The 19595-nt window shown below is 45.1% G+C and overlaps 1 pseudogene; it reads left to right on the top strand.

Moving 5' to 3' along the window:
* The first annotated feature begins 17311 nt into the window (after window positions 1–17311).
* On the top strand, window positions 17312–19181 carry LOC135821412 (cathepsin L-like; annotated as a pseudogene).
* Window positions 19182–19595: the final 414 nt, after the last annotated feature.

Below are 19595 nucleotides of genomic sequence, written 5' to 3' on the forward strand. Positions count from 1 at the left end.
TGCGATGTACTTGAGTTTGTGAATATATAGTGGACTTTGTGTTCACACATACTCTACCAAATTGCCATGCACGCCCTTGTAACACACACACACACACTTGAGCCTAGGGAGCATGATTGCTGTCAGCCAGTGTTGTTTCAAATGCTTATTCTCATCAGGAGTGATGTGAAACACATACTGGTAAATATCAATCTCTAAAAAATGCATCCTGAATAAAACGCTCAAGCACTGAGTCAGATTGATAAGACAATAAATTGAAGGAACTTCTCAACAAAAACTCAGTGTACCGCTGTGATCAAGCCGTGGCAATAACTATAGCCTATAGGAGAGTTCTTGGTAGACAGCGATTACCATAAAGAAATGGTGAGATACTACAGTAGTACCCTCTACTGACACAATGCAACCACGTTGTTCAGTACATGTTCGAATCAAAAATACTTTCGTACATTCGTGACCATTTCAATTTATATGCAAGGGCGACCTCCACAATCCACTGGCTTCAGAGTCGATTGATCATTATAGAACGGCCATTCTTGACAAAATAGTCAGACAAATTTTGTGAAGGATGGCGTTCTACTGTGGAAGGGACTCGCCAAGTCACTTGAACCAATTCAACGAAAATACAAAATACTCAGGTTTTACACATTCACGTACCCGTCTGTGCCGTCCCCCATTCCTTCCAAGACATCCACATAGACTCCAACGCTTTTATTCTACTCTTTTTCCGAAGCCGACCATGGGCATGGGCAGTGCCTGCTGGAAGGGACATCCCAACACTTCTCTGACAGGTGACAATTTCCACAAGTAAAAAATACACCTAAAAAAAAGTAGCCAAGTGAAGGAGTGAAAAAAAGAAGAAAAAAGCTCACACCCTAGACTCGAGTACGAGAGTTTCGTACTCAGGCCATATCCTCGAGCTGGACCCTTCGAAACTGGATCCATGGAGTGCGCTACAAACTCGCTACGCCAACTCCGCATGCACTTTTCTCGAACGCAGGATGCGCGAGAACCTGCGCAGAAGACGAGTTTAGAAATAGGCGCGAGCCACCTTAAGATCTTCGCTACCTTGTCATTGGGAAGACATTCCCGTTTGGATTTTGTGAAGTAAAACAAAGTTAAAAAAATAAAAAAAATAGCTGATTGCCACCGCCACAGCTGCTGCTGCTGCTTTTGTGGCGCAATCTTCCTTACACTATCAGCCCGGATCATCCATTCGCGCTATGATCCAAGCTTGCAGCCTATATCAATCCTATCTTCTCAAAATTGTGGTCAGCTTGCTGTCTGATGATCGGTTAAGGGGGCAGCCTACCCATAAATTTAGAAAAGCGATCCTGTCAGCTTTTCTATTATTGTGTTCACATGGCAAGAAAAACGACATCGCTATGCTACGTAAGTTTCTACGTAAGGTGCTCGGTATTTCACTTAGGCTACGTAAGTCTCTACGTAAGGTGCTCGGTATTAAATCTACCAACGGGTGGTAGCCGCGTGCTGTGCACTTGCACGGCTGCAGCCGGCAGACATTGTGTTGCAGTGCAGTCCGTGTTCGGATGTGCATGCGCGAGGAACTTCCTTCTTTGGAACTGCTTCTTGCATGAGCTGTTTCGGATATTTCGTCTCCTGGCCTGGCTTATTTCGTTTCGGCGCTGCTGAGACCTCCTTTCGCGGAATATTACTCAATGACAGGTGAGTTGACCAGTTCCCTTTGATTCATTTGCTATTGTTGACTCTTTCATTTACGAAAAGTGTGCTGATTTTGGGCGGAATGCAATAAATAAAGGAAAAGCTGACAGGATCTCTTTTCTAAATTTAGCTTTTCCGCTGCCGAGGCCTCCTTTTACGGAATACTCGATGACTGTGATCTCTGAGTTGACCTGTTTCCTTCGATTCATTTGCTTATGCTCACCCTTTCATTTACGGAAACGTGTGCTGATTTTATTCAGATTTAGATCCATTTTGATCTCTTTGCCCTTGTCTACAGTGTGCGAAGAACGCGAGTTCACCTTCTTGACGGTAAGGCTCATGTTAGATGTGTTGTCGAAATACTCGTATTCATTGTACATTGGTACGTTACAAGTAAGGCACTGGTCAGTGGCATACTATCGTTGGCAGTTCCCAATCTGGAGGGAAAGGTTCAAGGACCCATTGACCGAGTTTGCAAAATAAATTCGCATACGGTATCAGGGAAAATCTCCATTGTGGAGAGGTTCAGTAAACTTGTTTGCTTCATACGAAACAAGCCAATGGGTGCAGTCTCGTCTCGTGAAGATCTCGTACTTGTTTGATTGAATTTGTTTACTCGAGTCTGGGCTGTTTGATTTATTATTTGTGAGTACCGCCGAGATTGCACTGCCCCAAATAAAGTTTCGTGCCGCCAAAGCAAGAATTACGATCTGCAATCTGTTTGTAGTACCTGCAAGAATGTGCTGTACATGTATCGTACTTTCTCTATTGCTGTTTCAGTTGCCGTCATGTTGCTAAAGAAACGTTCAGTACTAGAGAGGTTCTGCAAAACGAAAATTCGAACGAAGTTTCGCGACAGTCCTTGCGAAAGTGTGTACGAATTTTTGCACGAACTTTGCGCTCTGCACATTTTCGTAGTTTGCGCGGGCCAAGTGCACGTACGCCATGACCCGATCTCACGAAAGTGTGTACGACAGTTCATTTCGTGTTCCCTGCAAGTTTCGCGTCCAAAGTTGCGAAAGTTCGTGCGAAGTTTCGCACTTCATGACGTAGAACGAAAGTTTGTACGCATTTTCGTTTTGCAGAACCTCTCTAGTGACTCATTTGTTTCATACGAGACGAGTCAATGAGTTGGCGTGGCTTAGAATCTTTCGCTGTAAAAGAAATCTATTCGTATGTCTTTTGGCGAAATAATTATATTCACTGGTTATACACGTATAATAGTTAAGACAAACTCACAGAATAAATACTCTTGGTGTTCGTCCTAAAGAGGTTCGACTGGATATCATTCATACTCACCAAAAGATGTAAGATTTTATTATTTATGGAGTGCCTTGTTTATCTCTCAGTACCTCCAAGCATAGCCTTGCCCCTTTTATCCTCATCAGTGTAGTTGTTGGAACGAGGCGTCGGACTCAGCAATGTATTTGTTTACATTTTAATACATGTTTATTGTTCCTCCTTTGCTGTGTTGTTTTAGAAAATCGTGGACTAACAGTTTGAAGTCATTGAACTACTTCCAAAAGTTGTATCGACATCAACAGGATTACGATTTCAGTGCAATATGATGCAGGATGACCTTATCACGATAACCCATGATTATAAACCATTATAAACACAGAATCAACAAAAACATCTGCGACACGCACGTACCTGGTTACATTTCTCAAATAAATCTGATCCAGGGTGGGGAAATCTTAAATATCTGAAAGGCTAGATAATTTTTATTATGACAGAGTCATGAAATTCTGCTACAGCAACATGCACAGAATGACCTCCGTATAAAAAGAAGTATCACCACGGTCCATCACTACTCAGTCTCACATGTTTCCCCGCGAAAGAACATGCTAGCCTAGTGCCATTTTCTGCAAGAAAAGGTTTGCACCTCAATGCGTATAATACGGTATTGATATGATATGAAGGCCATCATTTACATATTGATATAGGGCATTCCATTGATTGGTGACAAAAAAAAGAAAAAGAAATTATAGCAATAAAAACTGCTTTATGGCAGTTTTCTAAAAAATGTTATTGTGTTCTAGTCCATGGACCCCGTCTAAAAAGTAAGAAATTAACGAAATGTGATAGCCGAAAATTAAAATTTCACACAAAACCTCACAATAATCACACACAGAATGAAAAGCTACATGTAGAAAGACCTTTTCCCCTCGTCGATCGATCGTGATCCTCTTTCCTATGCATGCATGACATGCATGTTGCCAATTGTTGGTGCAGTACAAGTTTAGTGTTGAAAGCAGCATTTCAACTGTTGTGATTATTGTGAGGTTTTGTGTGAAATTTTAATTTTCGGCTATCACATTTCGTTAATTTCTTACTTTTTAGACGGGGTCCATGGACTAGAACACAATAACATTTTTTAGAAAACTGCCATAAAGCAGTTTTTATTGCTATAATTTCATATGGCATTCAATTGACCGTAACTTTGGTGTTTCTCAGTGGATTTGAGTGAAATTTTGACCACACACTCCTGCCACTATTCTGGCCCTCAGGACATGATTTACAAGTTCTTGCGCCTCACTGACAGGCTTTCCAGGCCGGAAAAACTCAAATTTCCGGCATAGTGCCACGGTGTGCGAGCCACCCAGGAGCCAAACAAATGCATTTACATTTTTTTCACATTTTCGTGCCCATTCTGTCCGTGCGCGGGACCCAAACCTAAAACAAGTCCAGAAGCAGCCATGGGTGGTGGGGTAGGGCCCCTCAACGTGGCCCTGGAATCTGTCACAACGGAACGAGTGGGCGTTCTTTCACGGACTCCCACAGACCCAAGTCAATCTTTGAATTTTTTTAGGTTTAGCACGTGCTACGAGGTCGTACCTTTGATACAACATCCAGTGCTGGGACCTCCACGGCAAGCCATTTCCACAGCGCTGCACACCAAATCCAGGATGCCCTCAGAAACCGGCAAAGACTGCCACTCACGTTTCACTACTGCCTAGTACTGAATCCTACCTGACTTCTTGACACGACTCAAACTTGCCAAAGTCACTAAATCAACGTCAACTACAATAATCAAGCCACATATCTGCAACGTCACGAGGGTGCTGGCAAAAGTCCTGCTGCACGGCGGCGGGCTTCGCCCGCCGCCGTGCAGCCCAATACGTGGTTTTTTAACGTGATTTTTTGGACTTTTTTGGACTTGGGGCAAAATTCTGCACACTTTCGCGTGTTTCCATAATACGACAAGTTGCGCACGGTCTGCTCACATTCAAATACAGTGCTGCCAACAAATGACAGCATGCAACAAAAAAATCTTTCCTTGCAAGGGCACATTTTCGGCCATAACTCTTGAACGGCTGGTCAGATAGGGACACAATTTTCAGAGAATTTGCAGCTATTCGTGCTCTTTCAACTGACGTAGCACTCAATATGAATTTACAAATTCGATTTTTCAGCGAATTTTTGGGTAGTCTGCCACCTTAAAACCGTGAATCTCAGAGTTACAGAAGAAACGCTTCTCATCCCTCTCAAGTGTGTTTATTTTCTATAAGGCCACGCCGTTTTTTTCTATGTTTCGCGTCACCTTATTTGATGAAATCAATGAGCATGAGGGAGGGGGGAAAATTAAAAAAGCCATCCAAACAAAAAAACAGTGTACGTGCATTGCATTTGTGTACAGTGAAGCGACGCGGCACTGACTGTCTGTTCATGTACATTAACATGAACATTGACCTGTCGGATTTCAGTTGCCAGCGCTGTACATGATATACATGAGTGTACATGTATCCCCTCTAGGCCTCTGCCATGCTTGTGCCAGTTCATGTGGCGTGTGGTCCAAACACAGGCAGCATGATTGTGTGACTTGCGGCCCAGCTTATTACACACACAATGTGCAAATGCCATGTACATGTGTGTGAGCTGAATCACACGGAAAACTGAGCCTCTTGTACGGGCAAAATAACTTTTCTCCGAGTTTATGTGGGCCTTTGGCCGAGTCTCACGCGAACCGTGAAATTTTTTTTTTTTTTTTTTTTATGTGGGCCAGTTCTGGGATGCTGTTTGCCGCTGTGAGCGTTTTGTTCTCTTTCGTGAAATCGATACTGGACTCTGTGCGCGTTGTTGTTGCACTTGCTTGCGCGAGCACGCACCCGGCAGGCGTGCGTGCATCAGATTATTCCGTTCTTGGGGGTGCATTGCTACCAGGGAGTAGTATATTTTAATACCATATCTACTACTGCCTGGTTGTTACGGACAAATCTGAGCACGGGGGTATTACACCAATGAGGACGCCGAAATACTACAATAATTATTGATTTGAAACTCGGATGTTGAGCCATAAATAAAATTAATGTAGAAGAGAAAAGGACATATCGATACGAGTTAAGAAAGAAAGTGCAATAATATTGCACTTTCTGACTGTATCATGTTACAGTGATGGAGAGTTACTCTTAACTCATATCCATATGTCCTTTTCTCTTATAATTATTGATCATAATGATTTCGAAGAAAGTAAAATGAGCGCACACATACCACGAGAACACTGTAACAATAATTTTGACAATTCATTCTATTGATTATCACATGAGAACGACGTTCAAATCAGAACATTGTTTGTATGATTTGAACGTCGTTCACGTGATAATCATCAGAAATCTTCATCCCAATGATAGTTTTGTAACATGGGAAATTGTGGGCACAAGTTATGCGATGTTACAATTTTTTCCTTGGCTCACCATCTGAGTTCTTACAAGTTACAATGATAATTGGACAACAAAGGAAAGGATATTTATGGTACTATAAAGGTGAACTCGGGTATTGAGCCAATAATAAAAGTAGAAAGGAAAGGGACATAATGGAAACGAAGGTGAACATTATTAGATCTAAAACTAATACAAGAAACACTGATATTCTAAAGCTAGCACTATTGGAGGCGAGATTACAAGTCATGAGCCTGGCAACCATTTACCAAAGCTGCAGCCAGGGCACCCTGCGATCGTGTATCATTCGCCTATGTATGGAAACTGCGCACCCTCTCGTGATCATCGCGTGAGTGATCGCTCAAAATGTTGCATTCGGCGCTCGGCATTGCATTCTTGTCGTGGCTTGCTCTTGGGAGAAATAGACTTCAAAAACACAATTGGAAGAGAATTCTGGCATGGCCATATGGGGGTCCGGGGATTGCCAAAACAATTGTGACAAAACTCAAAATTGACCCATTTGTGGCCAAAAGCTAGGATACTTTAACCTAGCTTTTGATACTTTGTCAAAAGCTAGGATATCATCTCTTTCTGAATGGACTGATAGCGTCAAAGCCTACTAAAAAAACTGCAAGCTACGCATACGCTCACTGAGGGTTCTACTGTAGTAACATCAACAGAGCCGCCGTCAGGATTTTGCTCCTTCTATTTTGTTGTTGTTCGCCAAATTTCATCTCTCTCGCTTCCGTTCGCTCGTTCGCAAAGATGAAGTGCTTGATCTTTCTGGCGCTGGTCGCTGCCGTATCGGCCAAGTCCGTACTGGAGGAGCTAAAGATCTCCGAGGAGTGGGATACCTTCAAGACCCAGTTCGAGAAGATGTACGGTACCGAAGAAGAGGAGGTCCGCCGCTACACCATCTTCAAGGGCGAGGTAAGCCTGAGCCTGCTAGCCTTGAGAACAGACGCCGTCAGCTCACGGCAAAAACCTCGGGCTGAGGCCAACTAAAGCTTGACCATGTTTACTGCCTTGCCGTAGACCCTATGCCTATGCCATAGCCATGGGTACATGGGGAATTCTACTTTGCGAAGTGGTCAAAATAAATAATTCGACTTTTTGACTATTGTTTTGGTTGCATTCGTTTGTGGTTTGGAGTAGAGTTCTAGTGTTCTGGTGGTCGTAGTGCAGTAAAATCGAACGTTCGTTTTTACGGGCGGGGGGGGGGGGGGGGGCAGGGTTGGAAAAAGTGCTAAAAAAGTTTCGTTCCGACTTTTAAAGGGGAAGTTAAGGGGCAAAAATCAAAATTTCACCAGTTGTAGTCTTCGGGGTGCTGTAGGCCTTGACAGATTATGCTAATATTTTCGTTAAATTATGCTTTTCACATTGCTGAAAAAATTGCGGAATTATGCCAATTTTATGCTAAAAGTTATCATAATAATTATATTATGCCGCATTATGCTCACATATGCTGCTAATGTATATGATGGTTCTGTGCAAAATAACAGGGGAATTTTGTAGAGGGCGTTGTACTGTAGTAGCAAAAGTTCAACGGGGTCAACGCACCGTCCGACCTAGCTACGACCGTCACTGATTGTAGTGGACTGGACATGTTATTATTATTATTATTATTATTATTATTCTTTTATTCCACGATGGCGTGACGCCAACAAGTATAGGATATTACCAAGAGTACATAACCAAGAAGTTGAAGTTCTGCCGTCGCAGACCCCATAGCTGGAGTTGCACACTCTTGGGTTATGTGGCAACGTCTGTAGGGCCTTCCCTATCAAAATAATAAATTCTACTACTACTACTACTACTACTACTACTACTACTACTACTACTACTACTACTACTACTACTACTACTACTACTACTACTACTACTACTACTACTACTACTACTACTACTACTACTACTACTACTACTACTACTACTACTACTACTACTACTACTACTACTACTACTACTACTACTACTACTACTACTACTACTACTACTACTACTACTACTACTACTACTACTACTACTACTACTACTACTACTACTACTACTACTACTACTACTACTACTACTACTACTACTACTACTACTACTACTACTACTACTACTACTACTACTACTAAGTACGAGGGTGTTACCTACCGAATATATATATATATTTTTTTACCATCAGTGAGCATGTCATGAAAATAAATCCGAGAAGAAAGAAAAAGGCCCAACCCTGCCCTGCCAGTTATTTGGACTTACGGGGGTCGCCATGGCAAATAATAAACATAAAACTGCACACGTTCGGGCTCTCCGCCTTCTCCGTGAAATTATAATACCGTAAAAGAAAACTAGAGGGGAAAAAAGAAGCAACAATGAGGAATAGGAACTGATTTAGGAACCACTTGCAGTCAGTTATACAGGGCAGCGGGCCTCGGCAACGACCAAGGTAGCAGATGCATCCGCCACATTGCTGACGCGCATGGGGCGTCGCCGAGCACCACGTAAACAAACCATGCTGGAGCGAACCAGAGCAAAGCCAAGTCGGCAGCGAATCCACGCCATTACACGGTTGTACGTACCCATATGCCGGTCCTTTCTGTCGCAGAATATCCCACCAAGCGCGTAGTCGTTGGACTCTGCCGCCCGCGGAGGAGTCGTCTGCAAACCACATCTGGATCGTTCCCTCAGCCGAGAGAGCACGAATGAGGGGTAGAATGCCCAGCGCATACATCGGCATCGCGATAGGATCACCTTGGGTGGTGACCTCTGCCGACATGATGACGCTGCCCCCAACAAACAGCTTTGCGGGTTGTCGGTAGCTGTTAATAACGACTGTCGCCAGGGATGGGCATAGGTGACGCATGTTGCGCAGGCATGCTTCCCTGTTCAGCGTGTTAAACGCATTCGTGGCATCTGCCATTAAGACCGTATCCTCCTGGTCGAACGCCTGCTGCATGGCATGTATCGCCGCCTCGATCCCGCAGTCCTGGCCTGCACAGAGTTGAAGGGTGCCAGCTGCCTCTTTAATATCCTGACCAATTACGTACAGGATGGCCTTGCCCACCACTCTCCGCATCACCTCGCCAATCCCAATGGGTCTAACCCCCGGGTTCTTGTTGAGGGGGATGAGTCGGGATGCCAGGTACGCTTCCAGCGATCGGGGGTCAACAAATTCGGTCGCTTCACGTCGAGCAGAGCTTGCCAGCGCATCGCATAGCGAGTCAGACGCATCGGAGAACATTGTGCACATCCACCTCCATGCCTCAGCGTCTACACCTGACGGGCCGGCTGCGCCATGAGTGTTGAGTACCGCAGTGTTACCAACCGCCCGTATTTGTCCGTATTTTTACGAAATACAGCCATTTGTCCGCAGCACGGAAATAATCCAGATTCTCCCGGAAAATCCAAAAAAATCGGTAGCACCAAGCAAGAACGGCAGATTCGGTAGTATACAGAGTAGAATCTGGTCCCTGGATCTACGTAACTCTCCAGAGTGCGCCGCGACTTTATCAGATCTGGGACTTGTCGATCGACGGCGCAATCCGTGATACACGTTTGACATTTTCATGATTATTTTTTGTTTTGTTTCCTCGTGGTGCGCAGGTCGATTTTCACAACATGTAATAGATGACTTGCACAAAGATTGTCTGGGTTCGAGACGGGGCAAGTGGACCTTCTGGACTGTACTTCTGACTCTGACTTCCCCACCTTTTGAGTTCGTGACTTTCGAAGTTTCGCTTTTTGCCTGACGAACACTGAGCTATTTGTTTTGGCTAGAGAGTAGAGTTGTTTTGATTCGGCTTGTATCGTCATGCCGAAGCGCTGCTACGCTCCTGAATACACTAGCAGACGAGAGATGGAACTGAGGCTCCCATTCCATACGTTCCTTTCCGAGCCGGCCGGCCGGGAGGCAGAAAAAATGAGGGAATATTATTTTAGTATCATTGGTGTAGGCTGCAACAAGCACGTCGTGGTCCTGAAGTGTGACAACTTTCCCGCAGTGGAAGCGAAGTCAAGCACAACGAAAGTTTGTGGACGTCTGAGAAAGAACTCGATTCCCTTCGATTCGGCTGCACTAGCTCCAGAGCGACCCTCTCCTGAGGACAGACTGCGGAGAGGCCAGGAACCTGCCGAGTCAAGAGTGGAAGCCCGAATCACGAAAATGAGGGGTGGAAGGACTGAGTGTGAGAGCCAGATGGCCTTTAGCAGTACTTCAAGTAGTATCTGAGTTGAAGGAGAGAACAAGTGTGCTGGAGAAACGCTGCGAAGTCCTCAGGCCTGATGTGTACTAGCTACTGTTGAAGTCTCACTTGTTCCGATATGAACACTTCATCAGCCCTGACTCTGAGCAGCTGTATCTAGACTTGGACTTAGGCCAGATACATAGCATTGTTAACCTTACTGAAGCCATATGTATCCAATGCCTGGCTCTAGTGAGAAAGCAGTTTAGCGCAAGCTCGCAAACTATGATTGAATCAGGGAGTGGTGGAAAGTCACATTATACCTCCCCATGATTAGCTGCTAATGACGACGATGCGGCTCCGGCTGGGTCTCAGTCTCAGAAAGGATTTGTTGGAGCATCATCAAACAGTGCATTCGCCTTCATCATACACTGGCTCCGTTGCCTACAGTAATTCACATTTTGACGGGGCGCGCTGGGACGATACGGAAGGAGCGGCGGGAACCATTGGAGTGCTCATGATGCTGGTTAGCGAAGACCAATGCGTCAGGAACGGGAACGCAACCGCACTACTGTACAGATCAGGAAGCGATGGAAGAGTTGAATCTGCTCAGCCTTCCACGCCGTGTACAGGGACACAAACGTAAAAATAGCTACATTTCAAATGTGAACTGGCGATGGCATTATGTGGCGACGAACACAACTGCAACTGTTCAAATTTCAGCATTTCGAACATTATGCTTCCCATGATAACTCACCGAATGGCTCACATGACGGAGTTGGACATTACCAGGCTAGGATAATCATTTGCTGTATTTATGGATAGTCCTTGAGTTTTCAGATGAAGTGCTTTATCTTTTACCTGTCGTTACTTTAGTATGGCACAATGTCCATGGCTGCTTCCTTGTCTTCATAACAGACTGGTATAATCAGCATGATTCTGCTTTTTTGAGAAGAAATAAAACTTTCCTTTCGGAAAGGAAGCCCAGAAACGTCAACCCCCATGGACTGTGCTTTATGACTCTCGTCCATCGACGTTAACCGTCGCAATAACTGCTGCATGTATGTTGTGCTGTGCGAACCGTACAAGATTTTACAGCTCACCCACGCCTTCCCAACAGGCTCCTATATCCCGTACCGTTAGCGTTACATTGAATATGAACTAGGCTAGCACAGTTATCCTTCGTTCTTTTGATGGCGGCGGGTAGCATGGAACTTGACGTGTTCTTGGGATCCTCGTGCAACACTTGCTGTTCCCGGATGCCATATTATTGGGTGCATCGAGGTTGCTTCTATGCTCACTGTTGTTTAGTAAGACAATTTTTTATAACTATTTCACCAAAGAATAAGGCAAGAGTATTTTGGGTTGGTTTGGACGCCTGGCTTCTCTTCACATAATAATACAGTCATGTACTTCCACTCAGGGAGTAGTAGTACTGTACAATACCTACTTCCACTAACCCTACAAGTGCACATGCATGACTCATGAGCTGCTGAAGACAGTGACCATGGTGACGGTACTGATCATGTACATGTACATGCCGTGCACCGTTCATTCATGCTGACAAAAAAAGTACACTACACTACTCGTCTACAGACGGTGTACAGTGGTGTAGGGTGCCCGCAGTGTAGCCTGGGTGCACAGGGTGCACTTGCCCCGTCTCACTCGCGGCTCGGATCTTTGTGCAAGTCATCTATTTTAGCAAGAGTCCATAACCCCGGACTCTTGATTTTAGTTGACTCCCTGCATAGCACCACAACAGCACCACATCTGCACATCCCTGTAGGCATACCCATTCATGCACTCCCGGCTGACCTTTGCCCTGCTGACCCTTTGACTCCCTTGCATCAAGAGTACATCTGGTTTTCATGTATAGTACTCTTGCTTGCATGCACTGCACTGCATGCACCCCTTTTCCCGCTCACCCTGTCTCACTAACTGCGTGCACCCCTTTTCCCGCTCACCTTATTTCCCACTGCATGCACCTCTCTTTCCCTCTTTTTTAATAGCAGGGAGTCGTTTTTTACTTTTTTTTTACGACTCCCTGCTCTTTAGTTATACCCGGAAGGCTGCGCTTGCGCAGTGTAGTTCTCCCAGTGCTTCTCCTTGTGCCTTTATTGTGGTTCTCCTTGTTGTTCTCCGAGTCTTCTCCTTGTAATTATCCCAGTCCTCTTTGTGCTTCTCTGAGTCCGACAATATAACTATCATAACAACCCATAATTCCGTGCAGTCTGAGATAGAGTGTTATAAAGTACAGTAGTATAGTATAGTATTATAGTAGAGTAGTCTCCAGTCCAGCCAGATCCCATATGACTCCACTTTGTGGTTTGATGCAAAATTTCAAACTCATCGGAGCAATTGGTGTGCACGTGTATTGAAGCGATCTTCAATTCCTCAAATCATTTCGTAGTGACAGTGTTCCTTTCTTTCATGTAGTCCTGGAATTATTTTAGCCTAGTCGTTTAGTCGGACAAGAGATGGACATCCCTCTTCATCTCCTTGCGCCATTGCTTCGTACGAGGTATGTGATCGTCGGCCATTGCATGTCTACCCGATTACGATCGTACACAATTCTTGCTCGTAGTCTGAGTCCATCTAATAGATTATATTTATTTGTTTGGTAATTTTTCATCGTTTGCAGCTGCAACACTATCGTCATACATCTGCGCGTGAATGCACATGTGCATCTTACCTGGCGATGAGCATGACCCTCCCCCCGATTGAATTGTTGTATAAATTCGTGCAAGGTAAGTAAAATAGTTTACTAAGTCTTGCTGTTAGGTAAATCGGGGGGAGGATTTTTTTCAACAACTCTACAGTACCTGTAGACACGTATGGGTTGTGATGGTGATTGAGTTATTACGGTTGTCATCAAAGAGTTGATATGATGGGGGTTGCGATGGTGATTGGGTTAGCATAACGATAGGATCTGTGCACATAACAACACGATTTGCTAATAGGGTATATACATGTAGGACCTGTACACACATGCATGTAAGATGCTTATTAACGTCCATTTCAAAACTATAGACGCGTACCTAGGCAAAAACCGTTATGCCAGCATCTATACCACATAAAATCTGTGATCACTTTGTGCATAATTTTTTCCAAATAGGGCATCTGTTATCCAATCGTTTGGAAACTATATGAGAGTAATTGTGGAGCGGACCTGAGCAATATTCCGAAAACTAATCTCAAAACGTTCCAGCCAAATTTGAAATATTTCAAAAACCCTACGCGTCTATAGTTTTGAAATGGACTGTAGGGTTTGCTGAGTGTTGTGGTGATCTGTACACAAAAAGCAATGGTACGAGGACTTCTTCAACTGTAGCACCTGCACACATAAAAGAGTAGAGTTGGCATGGTAATAGGATTGTCATGGTGATAGGGTTACGAGGGCTACTAGGGTTATTGTCTGCAGAAAAATTAAAATTAGGGGTTATCGTCATGGTGTTATGTTTATCCTCACCAGAAATATTAGGGTTATCGTCATGGTGATAAGGTTATCACCACCAGTAAAATTTAGGGCTATCGTCATGGTGATAGGGTTATCAGGAATATTAGGGTTATGGTCATGTGTTGCAAAAGAAGGATCCACGAGCGGGATTCGAACCCAGCACCCCTGTCTTTCCGGGACAGTGCCCTACCGATTAGGCTACCGGGGATCACACACACTCATGGGTCCTTCTTGCTACACTGCTCCCCCGCCCCAACAGGCTGTGTCCTCACGCCGTACCTACTCGCGGGGGGTACGATGGGTCGTGGGTTCGAGCCATTGCCGGGCGCCAATGTTGCAAAAGAAGGATCCACGAGCGGGATTCGAACCCAGCACCCCTGTCTTTCCGGGACAGTGCCCTACCGATTAGGCTACCGGGGATCACACACACTCATGGGTTCTTCTTGCTACACATGGTGTTAGGGTCAGGGTTATCGCCATGGTGATAGCCCTAGAGTTAGGGTTATCGTCATGGTGTTAGGGTTAACTTGGGGTTATCATCATCAGAAATACTGTAGAACGTGTCATTTTGTTTTTGGGGTGATGGATTCGTGCCTTGGAGAGGTCGTATGAGGCCATGCTGGAGAAGAATAAGTCTACCAAGACCTGGAAGCCTCCCTTCGGCGAAGTACTGAAGTTAGTATGTCCTGGAGTCAATACAGGAATTGTTTTCAAGACGATGCAGTGTAATAAATTTTATAAATGTAGTGCATCATGGAATTAGTTGTGTTTGAAACTTCGGAACAAGAAGGGGGCACGTTTGCTTGACTCACTAACATCATGACGTGAACCGATGGAACCCCACTGCTCTTATTCTAGAACATGTTCTCCCCTGAGGACAGCTTACAGCCAGATTTCCGTGCATAAGAAAAGAGCACAAATAAATCGTTAGACTGATTGCAATTCATTTTGGAGAAGGAGAAGGATAGAATTCGGTCGTCTGCTACTCTCTCAACGCAAAGTTGATGACATAGCCGCTACATGTACGTCTCTTCATGCGTGTGCTCTTCACCTTGGGATCAATGTGAGGATTTTAGGATTGCTGGAAATCAGATTCTGTATATTATTGGACAGCAGTTTCTGCATTGCACATGCTCCACAGTGCTCATCGGCAAGGATGTTCAATTTGCGTGTAACCCTTCACCACCCTACTCTCCATACTATTCCAGATCAGCACTAACTGAACATTGAAGTGTTTCATTTCCAGTAGAATGTGCTCCTCCAATAAGTGCGGCATTGGAGGCGGTGATATTTATTGCCACAGTTGCCGCGTGACTGCTGATCTTCGTCATGAAAGAAGCAATGGATGATGATCAAGTCAACCAGTGGGCTTGTAGTGATAAGCAAAGTACCACAATACATCATCAAGTGTCATAGCACGGCTGAGTTGGTTGCCCGCAACGCTTCCATGTTGGTGTTGTTAGTGTACAAATAGAGGATATCTTCCAGTCTCCAACTTTTAAAGCACATGGACCTGCTATAGGTGTTATTCTTCTATCAATGCTTGTTTCAAGTCACAGAATTATTTAGCTTCTTACCGCTTTGATTTAATTCGCCGTATTGTAATTAATGTGAAGAAGAGGTTGATGCGACTTCGGCGATACTTGGGGAATTGTGTGTTGCTCCCTACGTCAGAGCTTGCGCTATTCCTGCCGACTTGAATTCTCACTTGACCGACTTGTTATTTTAAAATGAATTCATGGACATCTGTCAATTCAGCAGGTGAACTGCATTGCCATCAAGCCCTGAGCCAGCTCCATAGGAATGGCACGGTCATGAAGATGCGTGATGCTGTGTATCTTATTCGCATCAGAATAATGAGTACTCGACCCCCATCCAGACACACACATTTAGCACAGATATGTTGATTTTAAAATTTTTAATTATAATTTATATAGCTCATTCTCAGCTACCTTGAGCGTAATGAGGCTCTTGCATGATATTTGCCCATAGAACGCAGTAAGTCTGGTCATGTAGTGGGTTACGTGGGTTGAGGTTGATATATGCTCCTTGATTGCCGACAATGCTCTCCATTGGTGAGATGGCTGACGGTCGATAGATGATGTTTAAACTGTTCAAGTGTCCGCCATTGGTTGTCGCTGTATGGGAGGAAACACATCAAAACATGTATAAGATCTCTGGTATTTCAAATAAAGAGAATTGTTCCACAGATCAATTACCATGAACACAGAAACTCAGGCTGCAGACCGGCCTCCAGCTTCCTCCTGTGGTTTTTGGAGCGTAGATGGTCGACGAACGGCCGGTCGCGGTCTTTGCACATGCAGAGCACGAAAACAGCATCTTGATGATAGTTGAATGGGACTGATCAAGGTGGATCCAATCACTTTTATCCCCGCCCAGTTGTTCGTTGGTTGAAGGGTGCGGCGCGCGCGCACGCGCGCATTTCAACATTAAAACTCTGCGCGATGATCATGGAGTCCGCCGCTCAGGATGTGAAGCGGGTAAAGCGGTGACGTGACTACTACATCTCTTTGAAGCGTGTGCGATTCATATCAAAACCGCTAAAGATGATGGCCATGGACCCCGCGTCACGTTCAAACTTGTCGCCGGTTCCAGTTGATTCCAGAAACTTCCACCTGATCCGAGCACGCTGTGAGTACTCTGAGCGAGAAGTGGGAAACTACCGACATTTTGGTACTCTCCGGTTGATGCAGACGGAGAATTGAGAATTGCACGACAGATCACTTCCCATGAGCAGAGAAATTCGGACTGCAGACCGGCCTCCAGCTTTTCCTGATGTCCCTTGGACTTCAGGCGATCCACGAACGGCTGGAGGCCGGTCGCGGTCTTCATACAGACGGAGCATGAAAACAGCATCTTGATGGTTGATAGTTGAATGGGACTGATCAAGGTGGATCCAATCACTTTTATCCCCGCCCAGTTGTTCGTTGGTTGAAGTATGCCGCTCAGGATGTGAAGCGGGTAAAGCGGTGACGTGACTACTACATCTCTTTGAAACGTGTGCGATTCATATGAAAACCGCTAAAGATGATGGCCATGGACCCCGCGTCCCGTTCAAACTTGTCGCCGGTTCTAGTTGATTCCAGAAACTTCCACCTGATCCGAGCACACTGTGAGTACTCTGAGCATCGCGAGGAGTGGGAAACTATCGACATTTTGGTACTCACCGGTTGATGCTGACAGTGTGTAACCTTTTGACCCGCGTACGTGAGACGCCCCGGTTTAGGGTTAAATCGCTATGACGTCATCGATGACATTAGTTAGTTGGTACACCCATAATACTTTCTACTTGTGCGTGTGTGTTGAGTGTGTGTGCATGTTGTGTGCATGTTGTGTGCTCACACGCAGGGTGCATGCGGCTCCAGCTGGGCGTTCAGCACAACCGGCTCCACCGAAGGCCAGCACTTCAAGAAGACTGGCAACCTTGTATCGCTGTCCGAGCAGAACCTGATTGACTGCAACCAAAAGGAGGCTGATCGTGGCTGTGGCGGAGGTTTCATGGACCATGGCTTCAAGTACATCATCGAGAACCACGGCATTGACACATAGGAGAGCTACCCTTACACGGCCAAGGCCGGTACATGCCGCTTCAGGGAGTCCCACGTCGGCGCCACCCTCACCAGCTACAAGGACATGCTGCCGCGCAAGTCCGAGAGCGCCCTGCAGGAGGCTGTTGCCTCGGTGAGTACTTTTCTTACACATAACAGAATACTCTCTGCATGGTGGCCCATATTAGAAGCTGTGTCTTAGGAGAACATATCCGGCTAAAGATAAGAAAGCTTTATCATACATGTATATACCACTCTTTGGTTTTAGATATTACAATGAGAGTGCACAATCAATGGCTTGTCCACCAACTCTTTGTTTTACTGCTCGCTGCACCACAGCATAGTGTGTTGTTGGCCGGCCCACTGGGCTTCTACTCTGTTGGACCGTCGTGTCTGTTGAACCAGGGAGTCGTAAAATACCGGTATTTTAAGACTCCCTGTGTTCAACCACTGTGTCATCATGGCTGTTGCAGTTTTCCCGGTCAGCTTATTGACTCTTGTTGTCGTTTTAAAAGAAATCTGATGATGTAAAATAGCGGTGTGGATGTTTGGAAAGTGCTACAGTCTGTTTTGGATGTGATATATTTCCCAGCACTTGATTGCATTCGGTGATGTATAGAAACATATACATGTAATTGTAATACTCTTCACTCTCTGTGTGTTCTCTTCTGTTCCTGCCGGCTGTCGTATCGCAGGTTGGCCCAGTGTCGATTGCCATCGACGCCTCATCGACGTATTTCCGCTAGTACAGGCACGGAGTCCTGATCGACAGCAAGTGCACCAACGCTTACCCGAATCACGCTGCCCTGGTTTTCGGCTACGGTGTTGTTGAGGAAGAGCAGGACTACTGGCTGGTCAAGAACACCTGGGGTACCAGCTGGGGAGACAAGGGATACATCACGTAACCATGACAACATGTGCGGGATCGCCACGGACGCCAGCTATCCGATCGCCTAAGCACACATCGCCGGGACAGCGCCGTCAAAGAAAAAGCGCTCGCACACGCCTTTGTTGTGTGATGTTGTAACTTATCTACCATCAGTATAGCTGATTGCCACCGCCACAGCTGCTGCTGCTGCTTGTGTGGCGCAATCTTCCTTACACTATCAGCCCGGATCATCCATTCGCGCTATGATCCAAGCTTGCAGCCTATATCAATCCTATCTTCTGAAAATTGTGGTCAGCTTGCTGTCTGATGATCGGTTAAAACCGTGAAACTCAGAGTTACAGAAGAAACGCTTTTCATCCCTCTCAAGTGTGTTTATTTTATATAATATATAATATTATTTCACCGTCCAATGGCAGAAGCCAATGCAAAGGAGGGGGCTTTAGCCCTCCATGGCAAGAGAAGGAAAAAAAGAAAAGAACATAATTATGTGACTCCCGTCCTGAATCCGACAAATGGCATACCAGTCTAACTGTACAATGTAGCTAGTGTGTTCAGCAGTAGCAGCAGTCGTCCCCTTTATTCTCATTCTCCTGTTCTTCTCTGCTGTACTGGCATTGTCAAGGTTTACTGTCTCGCTCTGCCAACGTCACTGTGCGTGATCATGTTTGTCTCTGTGTTCGACAGTTTTGACTTTTCTCCGAGTTTATGTGGGCCAGTTCTGGGATGCTGTTTACCGCTGTGAGCGTTTTGTTCTCTTTCGTAAAATCGATACTGGACTCTGTGCGTTGTTGTTGCACTTGCTTGTGCGAGCACGCACCCGGCACGCGTGCGTGCATCAGATTATTCCGTTCTTGGGGTGCATTGCTACCAGGGAGTAGTATATTTTAATACCATATCTACTACTGCCAGATTGCTGCGGACAAATCTGAGCACGGGGGTATTACATCAATGAGGATGCCGAAATACTACAATAATTATTGATTTGAAACTCGGATGTTGAGCCATAAATAAATGTAGAAGAGAAAAGGACATATGGATACGAGTTAAGAGTAACTCTCCATCACTGTAACATGATACTATATACAGTCAGAAAGTGCAATAATATTGCACTTTCTGACTGTATAATTATAGTATCATGTTACAGTGATGGAGAGTTACTCTTAAGTCGTATCC

Source organism: Sycon ciliatum, chromosome 7, assembly GCF_964019385.1.
Source record: "Sycon ciliatum chromosome 7, ocSycCili1.1, whole genome shotgun sequence".
Classification (NCBI taxonomy): Eukaryota; Metazoa; Porifera; class Calcarea; order Leucosolenida; family Sycettidae; genus Sycon; species Sycon ciliatum.